The following is an 11,465-nucleotide window of genomic DNA, read 5'->3' as shown; positions in this document are numbered from 1 at the left end:
TGCAGCTCACATCTCCAGGAGGAGAGGGAAGAGTACAGAGATCTTTGTCTTGCAACTTGGATACCAGTTCAGCCACCACAAAATAAAATACCAAGCAGAGTCCTGAAGCCCCATCCAGGCCGTAGCTCCTGGAAGAGATTTCCAGATTCACCCTGGGTCAAAAGAGAACTCACTGCCCTGTCCTAGCAGAATGCACCACCTGCTTACTAAAGGGTCCTTGGCTCTTGAGTAAATATCAGTGGTAGTCAGGCAGCAGTTGCATAGGCCTTGGGCAAGACCCCATACTGTCTGGCTTCAGGTTTCACTCAGAAAATTCCCAGCTGTGATGGCCATGGGGAGAGAGTCCTTCTGCTTGAGGAAAGGAGAGAGGATAAAATGGACACTGTCTTGCAACTTGGGTACCAGATAAGCCATAGTGAAATAAAGCACTGAACAGACTTCTAAATTCCCTGATTCCAAGCCTTAGCTCCTGGAGGGCTTTTCTAGACCAACCCCCTGAGCCAGAAGGAAATCCACTGCCCCAAGGGATAGAGACCAAATACTGGCAGGATTCATCACCTACCAACTAAAGAGCCCTTGAGCCTTGAATAAATATCAGAGGTAGCCAGGAAACAGTTGACACAGGCCTTGAGCAAGACCCAGTATTGTGTTGGCTTCAGATGTGACCCAGCATAGTCCCAGTGGTGGTGTCCCTGGGAGTGCTCATGTCACCCCTTCCCCAAGTCCAGGTAGCTCAGCACAGAAAGAGAGAGACTCTATTTGCTTGGGAGGAAATAAGGGAGAAGCACAAGAGACTCTGCTGGGTGATCTAGGGAATTCTCCCAGATCTTACCCAAGACCACTAAGGTGACGCCTCTATGAGTCTACAAGAGTCACAGTGTTTCTGGGCTTGGGGTTCCCCCATAATGCAGATATGCCTGTAGTGAGCAAAGACTTAGATCACAACACTCAATTTCCTTTGAATACTTGGAAAGCCTTTTCAAGAAGGATAGGTACAAACATGCCCAGACTGCAAAGACTAGAATAAATACCCAACTCTTCAATGCCCAGATATCAACAAACATCCTCAAGTATCAGCATCATCCAGGAAAACCTGACCTCACCAAATCAACTAAATAAGGCACCAGTGACTAATTCCAGAGTGACAGAAATCTGTAACCTTTCAGGCACAGAATTCAAAGTAGCTGTCTTGAGCTCAAAGAAACCCAAGATAACATGAAGAAGGAAATCAGAATCCTATCAAATACATTTACCAAAGAGATTGAAATAATTACAAAGAATCAAACAGAAATTTTGGACCTAAAAATTCAATTGACAGATTGAAGAATATATCAGAGTCTCTCAACAGCAGAATTGGATATAGAAGGAACATATCTCAGCACAATAAAAGCCACATATGACAGATGTACAGCTAATATCATACTGAAGGGGGAAAAACAGAAAGACTTCACTCTAAAATCTGAAACATGACAAGGGTGCCCACTTTCACTACTGTTATTCAACATAATACTGGAAGTCCTAACTAGAGCAATTAGAGAAGAGTAAAAAATAAGGGACATCCAAATTGGAGAAGAAGGAGTCAAATTACCATTATTTGCGGGTGATGATCTTATATTTGGAAAAACCTAAAGACTCCAAAAAAAATAAATAAATAAAAACCTGCTCAAACTGATAAAGAAATTCAGTAAAGCAGGATACAAAATCAACATACAAAAATCAGTAGCATTTTTATATGCCAAAAGTAAACAAACTGAAAAAGAAATCAAGAAAGTAATCCCATTTACAACAGCTACAAATAAACTGTCTAGAAATTATCTTAACCAAAGAGAGTTAAAAAAAATAAAACTCTACAATGAAAACTATGAAACATTGATGCAAGAAATTGAAGAGGACACAAAAATATAGAAAGATATTCCTTGTTCATTGATTGGAAGAATAAACATTGTTAAAATATCCATACTACCCAAAGCAACATACAAATTCAGTATAATCCATATCAAAATACCAATTACATTTTTCACAGAGAAAGAAATAATCCTCAAATGTATATGGAACCACAAAAGAATGAGAATAGCCAAAGCTATCCTGAGCAAAAAGAACAAAACTGGAGGAATAACATTGCCTAACTTCAAATTATACCACAGAGCTATAGTAACCAAAACAACATGGCACTGGCATAAAAATAGAACAATGGAACAGAATGCAGAATCCAGAAATAAATCCATACTTCTACCATGCACTCATATTTGAAAAGAATGCCAAGAACATATATTGGGAAAAGGATAGTCTCTTCACTAAATGGTGCTGGGAAAACTGGATATCCATATGCAGAAGAATGAAACTGGACCCGTATCTCTCACCATATACAAAAGTCAAATCCAAATGGATTAAAGACTCTAAGACCTCAAACTATGAAACTACTAAAAGAAAATATCGGCCAGGCGTGATGGCTCATACCTGTAATCCCAACACTTTGGGAGGCTGAGGTAGGTGGATCACCCGAAGTCAGGAGTTTGAGACCAGCCTGGCCAACATGATGAAACCCCACCTCTACTAAAAATACAAAATCAATTAGCCTGGTGTGGTAGCATGCACCTGTAGTCTCAGCTACTCTGGAGGCTGAGGCAGAAGGACTGCTTGAACCCAGGAGGCAGAGGTTGCATTAAGCCGAGATCATGCCACTGCACTCCAGTCTGGGTGACAAAGTGAGACTCCATCTCAAATAGTAATAATAATAATAATAATAATAATAATAATGGGGAAGTTCTCTATGCCGTTGGTCTGGGCAAAAATTTCTTGACTAATACCACATAAGCACAAGCAACCAAAGCAAATATGGACAAATGGGATATCAAGTTAAAAAGCTTCTGCACAGCAAAGGAAACAACAAAGTGAAAAGACAATATACAGAATGGGGAAAAATATTTGCAAACTACCCATCAGACAAGGTATTAATAAGCAGAATAGATAAGGAGCTCAAACATCTTTATAGGAAAAAATCTAATAATCTGATTTGAAAATGGGTAAAAAATTTGAATAGACATTTCTCAAAAGAAGACACACAAATGGCAAACAGATACATGAAAAAGTACTCAACATCACTGATCATCAGAGAAATGCAATTCAAAACTACAATGAGATTTCCCCTCGCCCCAGTTAAAATGGCTTTTATCCAAAAGATAGGCAAAAATGAATACTGGCGAGGATGTGGAGAAAAGGGAACCCTCATACACTGTTGGCAGGAATGCGAATTAGTACCACCACTATGGAGAACATTATAGAGGGTTCCTCAAAAATTAAAAGTAAAACTGCAAGATGATTCAGCAATCCCACTGCTAGATAGATACACAAAAGAAATCAGTATATTGACAAGATATCTGCACTCCTATGTTTATTGCAGCATGATTCACAATAAGCAAGATTTGGAGTCACCCTTAGTGTCCATCAACAGATGAATGGATAAAGAAAATGTGGTACATATACACAAGTTAGCAACGGAAAACAGAATAAGACCCTGTTATGTGCAAAACATGGAACTGAGGACATTATGCTAAGTGAAATAATCCAGGCACAGAAAGTCAAACTTCTCATGTTTTCACTTATTTGTGGGAGCTAAAAATGAAAACAATTGAACTCATGGATACAGAGAGAAGAATGATGGTTGCCAGGGAATGGGAAGGGTAGCTGGGGCTGGGGGGATAGAAAATTTAGATGGTTAATGGCTTTAAAAATATAGTTAGATAAAATGAATCAGATCTAGTATTTGATAGCATGGCAGGGTGACTACAGTCAGCAATAATTTTTTGTCCATTTTAGAATAACTGAGGAAGTACAATTGTAATATTCAAAACACAAACAAATAATGGATGTTTGAGGTGATGGATACCCCCATTTTCCCTGATGTGATTATTATGTGTTGTATGCCTGTATCAAAATATCTCATGTGCCCCATAAATACATATACCTACTATATACTCATGAAAATTAAATATAAAAATTTTTAAGCGAATACATTTGCTATTTCATCAGGACATTCTTAAGTAAAACTTTTTTAACTCTGAGTACCTGGTGTTGATAACATAATGACCCCAACTATAGGTTGGTACCACTGTTTTGATTTGTGCAAAGGCACCAGCCGCTTTGCCTACCATTGACTTTTGCACCACTGGTGCAACTATCAAGAGTGAAAGGATCAAATAACATCTCATAGTATGGGCCTTGTGGACCATGCAGAAGGGTCTTGAAGACCCCCCAGGGATCTACAAACAGCACTCTGAAAGTCACTGCCTTAAAGGCAGTGAAACCTAAGGCAGTGGGTAGATATGAAAAATTGGCGAGACCCAAAATATGATCTTTATGAAAGTTCCACACCAAATAATGATCAGAGGTTGCATAGACACTTTTCAAGAATCCCAAGTAGGCAAGCAAAGAAGAACTAGTTCCCAGGGTTTCTTTCCATGCAGAATGGATAACAGCCACAAAGCCTGGTTGACAGAGGGGGGAAAGGTGCCTTGAGAGGAAGCCATCGCAGCTATTTTTTCAGGTAATCTTTAACTCAGATAATCAGAGGCCCTGGGAAAATCACATATACCTTCTCCTCCCAAATATTTTCCCATGCCCTTCAGGGCAATATGCAATTGTATAAATAGACTTTCAAGAACAACTGAAATGTCACAAAGTTCCCAAACATTGATATGCACAATAAAACCTAGCATGGTTCTACTAAGGGGTGTCTTCCCCAACAGCCTTGTGATTCCCTTAGCAAGGAAATGTATCATCTGACTTCCTAAAGTGCTCCCATAGTCCCCAGCACAGTGCTGGTCCTGTAACAAGCCTTAGATAAATACTTGATTCACTGATTTGATATAATAAGAAGCCAAATTAATGTGTGCATGGAGTGATGGAGGCAATCGTAACTGAGCAAGAATGCTGCAGGCAGAGATATTTTATGTGAACTCCCACAAACTAAGATGCTCACTAATGATAACATTATTTTAACTCCATTCTCTCAATGTTTTTTATTTACAGGTTGAATATTATTCTCTTTAAGAATATGTATCATAATAGGTCCGTCATACAGTTTGTCCTGTTCTGTAAACCATGCTCTAGCTGTGCATTCTCTGCTCAACCTCACTGGGGCCTTGCAACCCACCTGAGCTCCAGGGAAGTGCAGGCAGGAAGGGGCTCTCAGCTTCCCTCCTGCGCTGCAGGCAAAGGCAGAGAGTTCAGAAGCTGCTGGAAGGACTGCGGAGAAGGAACACGTGCACAAGTCTAATGCCTATCTGGTTCTACTATGAGGACTTGAAATCTATTCCCTAAGCATGAAGTGCTTCAGGAGCCTCTCTCAAAGCACCATTTTGCTGCTGTGATATCTAAGACTCATTTGAAACTTGAGATACATTCAGCAGTTTAATTTAGAAGACTGTGTGATGGCATTAAACACACTGCTCAAAATTTGGTGCCAAATGAAAGTCAGACAGTTCATCTAAGCCTCTTGCCTCTGCAGCTCCCCCATGCTAGGTTTCTATGACCTGAAGAAACCAAATAGCATTCCATTTAGCCTCTGTACAAGCCATCTAGACAAAGGACAAAAAGATCAGCTTTTCACTGGAGATACGTATTATATACAAATATATAATATCCTCTGATTTTTTTTTGTTTGCTTCAGTTTTGGAAAATAAACTACCATTTTAGGCCTTCCTCACTGACAAAATCAATTCTTTTAGAGGTAGAGTTTTAGGTGCAATGGAAGTACCCTCTGCCTTCTGAAATTCCCTCTGCTCAGCTGCTCATAGGTGAGTGAAAGCTCTTTAGCCAAAGCATTTATTTAGAAAAATATATGTCTTAAAATATAGAATTGAGGCAGTGACTTGTACACTCCTTGATACAAAAGTGTAAATGGTTCCTATAACAAATTGCTCATTTCGGGGAGGACTGGGCTCTCCAGGGCACTGGGCGCCATCCCAAATTGTGGAGGAGGACGAAATGGCACAAAGGGCACAAACGAGCTCTAAAGAAAGAAAAGATCAGGCCAGGTGCCGTGGCTCATGCCTGTAATCCCAGCACTTTGGAAGGCCCAGGCAGGCAGATCACTTGAGGTCAGGAGTTCGTAACCAGCCTGGCGAACATGGCGAAACCCCATCTCTAATAAAAATACAAAAATTAGCAGAGTGTGGTGGCATGTGCCTGTCATCCCAGCTACTCAGGAGGCTGAGGCAGGAGAATCACTTGAACCCAGGAGGCAGAGGTTGCAGTGAGCCGAGATCATGCCATTGCAATCCAGCATGAGCAACAAGAGCAAAACTCTATCTCAAAAAATGTAAATAAATAAAATAAAATAATAATAATAATAAAGGAAAGATCAGAGCTGTTGAACACCAGCAGCACAAATTTCACAATTTTGTCTATTTTGGAAAACAGAAATTTCATGAAGTGGACAGCGCTATACAATCCTGCCTTTTAAAATAATTTTCTTGAAGTATGTTTGCCTTGTACTAATTGCTAATTAAATAGAACTGTCCTAGTATGATAGTTACATAATTTCTTCTCATGTTCAGTTTTCAGAAAAATATATTTTAATAACTGACACTTTTTTATTTCTATAAGCAAATGGAATATTTAGATAGATGTTGGTCACTTTTCTCCAGTATGTTCTGTAGATGAACTGAAAAACCCTAATTCCCTGGTACTGCCACCAGAAAATCCATCCTTTTTTTTCCTTGTTTGCATTGAGAAACTAGGATTACTTCTCTCCCTTCTGCCCATTTTTCCCAACAAATCACTGTCCCTGTTATTATATATATTCACTGCTAAGGGCCAGAAGCCACTGAGAACAAAACACAGAATAAGAATAGTACATAAAATTGCTGTGGAGCCTCTGGGTTTTTTTGCTGCAATAGACATCTCAGTTGCAGACGTCAGATGCACTTCAGGAAGTTGGTTGCAAAATCTTGGCCCAAATCAAGGATGTTATTGTTTCTTTTGCCTGCTAACTCTTCATCCTCTCTCTGCTTCTCTCTCTTCCCACGTCTCAGTAAGCCCGCCTGTGTCTCTGTCTGTTTGTCTGTGTCTCTTTTAGGCTATGTGACTCACCTGCAAACTCTCAGCCCAGTGAGTTGAAAATTGCTATCCCGTAATGTCTGAAATTGATTTCTTCTGTCTGAATAATGCCTCTAGAGTTTGGAGAACAGCTCCAAAAGGATACAGTAATATACAAAAACATGAGTGAGCCCAGACCTATTCTAAATAAGTTCTTTTTTATTTATAATACATATGTAAGAGAGTGTATATATTTAAAGGAATGGAATGTATTTGCATTAAAATCAGAATCTGATGGCCCACCAAGATATAAAATCAAGCAAGAGCTATCACAAAGTCTGCCTTTCCAACAAGACTCCATGTTGTCCCCTCTGTTCTCATCATGGGTCTACCTAGATCCCATCATCCCATCTGCACAGACTGGGTTGGGGCACCTTGACACCCCTGACTTGCCTTTCACTATCCAATGGCCCACCCCACTACAAGTGAATCATCCTTCTGTAACTGCAATGTAAAATTTTTTAAAGAATGGCCATTTTACAAATCATCATAGGATTATTCCATTTTGAATAATAATTCTGGTAATATGTCAAAATGACTTATTTTCTATGATACTTCAAATTTTCTCACAATTTTCCCCTTTAAGCTTTTTCTTACTTCCATATTTTTAGCTCTTAATTCTTCCTTATCCTTAATCTCATCTAGAATAACAGCTTCAGGCTCTCATCCCATTGGGTTTTGTCATTTTGCCTGAAATTTTTACTGCTTCTTTACAGACGTTTTTTAGAATTTGGTTTTAGCCTTTATTTTCGATTTCTCTTATCTCAAATTTTAAATTTTAGCTTTAATGTTTAACATTCTTATTAGACCTCAACTCTCCTACTTTATGGGAACGAAAGCATTAATAAAATACTCTCATGTGTTTAGCTTTTCTTAACATTTTATGTTCTTACAAATGCTTATTTCCCCAATTGTTTCTCTTCTCCCATCCTTTTCAGTATCTTTTTTATAATATTTGTTGAGAACATTGTCCATTTGTGCTGAAATTCCTTAATGAGTCTAAGTCATCAAAAAATAGGGGCGGATAAATATTTTGCTCCTAGAATTGTCCTTATGATTACTTCACTGGTTTTTCCAAACAGATCTCCTGGACCTAAATACTTCATAATGATGGATATGAAAAAACAAACTTAAGACACTTAATCTACAGGTTAACCCTTAGAATATAAAGTTTTTCCAGGTATGCTTTTCTTCATAAAAACCTCCTACCATCCAAGCCTTATGTGGAAAGATACAAATTTTGACACTTATCATCTCTGTCCCCATATACTATACTCTACCATGAGCCTGGGTGTTTTGGAAATTCAAAGCTAAGACAAGGTTCTCCATTCACTGTCCTGGGTCAGAAATTCTAAGCAAGCAGGTGGCAATGGGCCTTCTGATGGTTACGTACAATTCATAATATGGTAGAGGAACCAGAGACATCTTCTACTTATACTTGAATGCTCAACACATTTTCTGGGTTGTGTTAATTCCCCTCTCAGAGGAGTCATCCAAGAATCTCCTCAGTGTTATAATCCATTGACTTCTTTCTCTCATTGAAAGAGTTAAGACAAAGCTTGCAATGAGAATTTTATCCAAATTCTTCCAGGGGTGGGATGTCCTATTTTGGTCAGAAATTATACTGAAGGATTTCAGGCTACAAAAATATATCAGAACCTAAAGAGAGGGTAGAAACATTTTACTCTAGGCAATGCTTTTTTGTTCTAAGAAAATCTGAGATGACAACTAGATGGAGATGCTCTTCCTAAAGGAAAACTAGATATTCTTCTGGTAAAAAAATAGAATTTCTAAAAGACAATTTAAACAGCCCATCAGGGTATAGACAAGAATCAAATTGCTCCTGATTTTCTGTACTATATATCACTCCTGTTAAACTCTAGTATGTGGTAATATCTTATTATGAGGTTAATCTGAATTTGGGTAATTAGCAATGGCATTGAACATCTCTATGTGGTTGTTGGCCATTTGTGTTTGTTCTTTGATGAAGTGTGTCCAAATATTTGCCCATTTTTAATTGAGATTTTTTTCCCTTATTATTGACCTATAAGGGTTTTTAATATATTCTTAATACAAGTGATTTGTTAAATACATATTTTGAAAATATATTTTCTAATCTTTGGCCTTTCTTTTTATTTTCTTAAAAACCCAGAGAGGCTATCTATGTGTTTTTGCTGAGATTACGCAGCAAGCCAGCTTGATTCTACTTCTAGCATTATTTCCACTATGCAGCACTGAGGGCAGTTTTCTCTGCAGAAACTTTACTGACAATTCAGGAAATATACCATAGATCAGGTGCTTATGGATAGGGAGCAGACTGGGGACAGGAATCTGTAATAACTCTGTTGCTTCTTAAGTAGGAATTCTTTGGCAATTTGCTATGTGAGGAGACTTCCAGGCTCAAGTGTTAATTGTAATCCCTTTGTTTTTAAAATAGCAGATCATAGAATAAATAAATCTTACTTTCTCTTTTTTTTAAAAAAAAAAAGCAGGCCTCAATATACTAAAATATTCACTCTATATATAAACAAATGTAAGCTTTAATAGAGTATAAAAATGGCTTTGCAAAAATGTCAATGGGCCAGTTGCTATGAATAGTACTTTATACATAAGCACAGAATGTTGCTGAATTATTAGAACCCCAGTCATTCAAGACCATGACAATGGCCTCAGAGTTATTCTCATCTCCACAGAAACACACATTCTAATTCGTGAAGAATATTGATATATTTGTGCCGATTCATTCATGTTCTTCCACCTAATCTCCTGAAGTAACTGATTGGGTGTTTTGGAAATTTAAATCTAATTTAAATTAGAAGGAGATGCGAAGTGACCCAGACTTGGATTTAACCAAAACCTTTTGTCTAATGCATCTAACCAACTTATGTTATTGTTCTCCCTAACAACAAAACTGGTTAAAATGTTTCCTAATGATCTGAAAGAACTGTTGTTTATACACACAGCAACTAATTTGTTTTAAGACAGTTTCAAAATTATTGAGAAGAACCATATTTCCTAAATAATTCACTTTAAAGTAAATGGCAATTTATTATTTACCAAGAGATTGTTATATTGCAAAGAGAAAAGATTTTGGAACACACGCACAAGTCTCTCCTCAACTGAGACAAATGTGTGTTCTTTCTATTTTGTAGATGCAAGCTTCTTTCTGAGTTCCTGTAATGCTCCCTAATGTAAAAATTTCTTTAAAAACTGGAAAATAGAACTTCCTCTTTTTCCGACTGGAACCATGGAGGGTGTAGAAGAGAAGAAGGAGGTTTCTGCTGTGACAGAAATCCTTAAGAAAAAGCGAAGAAATTTCATAGAGCTGAAGATCAAGCACCTGAGAAAGAAGTTTGCCCAAAAGATGTTTCGAAAGGCAAGGAAGAAGCTTATCTATGAAAAAGAGAAGCACTATTACAAGGAATATAGGCAGATTTACAGAACTGAAATTCGAATGGTGAGGATGGCAAGAAAAGCTGGCAACTTCTATGTACCTGCAGAACCCAAATTCATTGGCCTTTGTCATCAAGATCAGAGGTATCAATGGTGTGAGCCCAAAGGTCCAAAAGGTGTTGCAGATTCTTCGCCTTCGTCAAATCTTCAATGGAACCTGTGTGAAGATCAACAAGGCTTCAATTAACATGCTGAGGATTGTAGAGCCATTGATTGCATGGGGGAACCCAAATCTAAAGTCAGTAAATGAACTAATCTACAAGGGTGGTTATGGAAAAATCAATAAGAAAATTGCTTGGACAGATCATGCTTTGATTGCTCCATCTCTTGGTAAATATGGCATCATCTGCATGGAGGACCTGATTCATGAGATCTATACTGTTGGAAAATGCTTCAAAGAAGCAAATAACTTCCTGTGGCCCTTGAAATTATCTTTTCCATGAGGCAGAATAAAGGAAACAGCCATCCATTTTGCAGAAAGAGGAGATGCTGGCAAGAGGGAGGACCAGATCAACAGGCTTATTAGAATAATGTCTACCATGATTATTTTTCTAAGCTGGTTGTACCTGCTTTCAAACTGAACAACGACAACAAAAAAAACCTGAAAATAAATACACCTGGAGAAGGTTCCCTAACCCAAGAATGAACCAAGGATTTCTCTGAATTGTGGGCTTGGATTCTTGGCTAGTCATGTCCTCTTATCCATGCTATAAGCATGGTCCCAGCTACCTAGATACAGAGGACAGTCTATCCCGGTTTTTAAAAGGGCAACTCCTTACTTTCCCCCAGATTTGCAGACTCGTTAATTTATTACACAATCAAAAATGTAAGCTACGTTTCTGCCTGATACCTTTCTGGCACACCGGGCCTTCTTAGACCTGTGGGTCATTAGATTGACTTGCAGACTTTGGACA

At 38.2% G+C, this 11,465-nt stretch overlaps 1 pseudogene; it reads left to right on the top strand.

The window, feature by feature from the left end:
• The first annotated feature begins 10,345 nt into the window (after nucleotides 1–10,345).
• On the top strand, nucleotides 10,346–11,132 carry LOC100441921 (large ribosomal subunit protein uL30-like; annotated as a pseudogene).
• Nucleotides 11,133–11,465: the final 333 nt, after the last annotated feature.

This window comes from Pongo abelii, chromosome 6 (genome assembly GCF_028885655.2).
Source record: "Pongo abelii isolate AG06213 chromosome 6, NHGRI_mPonAbe1-v2.0_pri, whole genome shotgun sequence".
In the NCBI taxonomy this organism is placed as follows: domain Eukaryota; kingdom Metazoa; phylum Chordata; class Mammalia; order Primates; family Hominidae; genus Pongo; species Pongo abelii.
The sequence above is the reverse complement of the archived record's forward strand: the minus strand, read 5'-3'. Positions and strand labels throughout refer to the sequence as shown.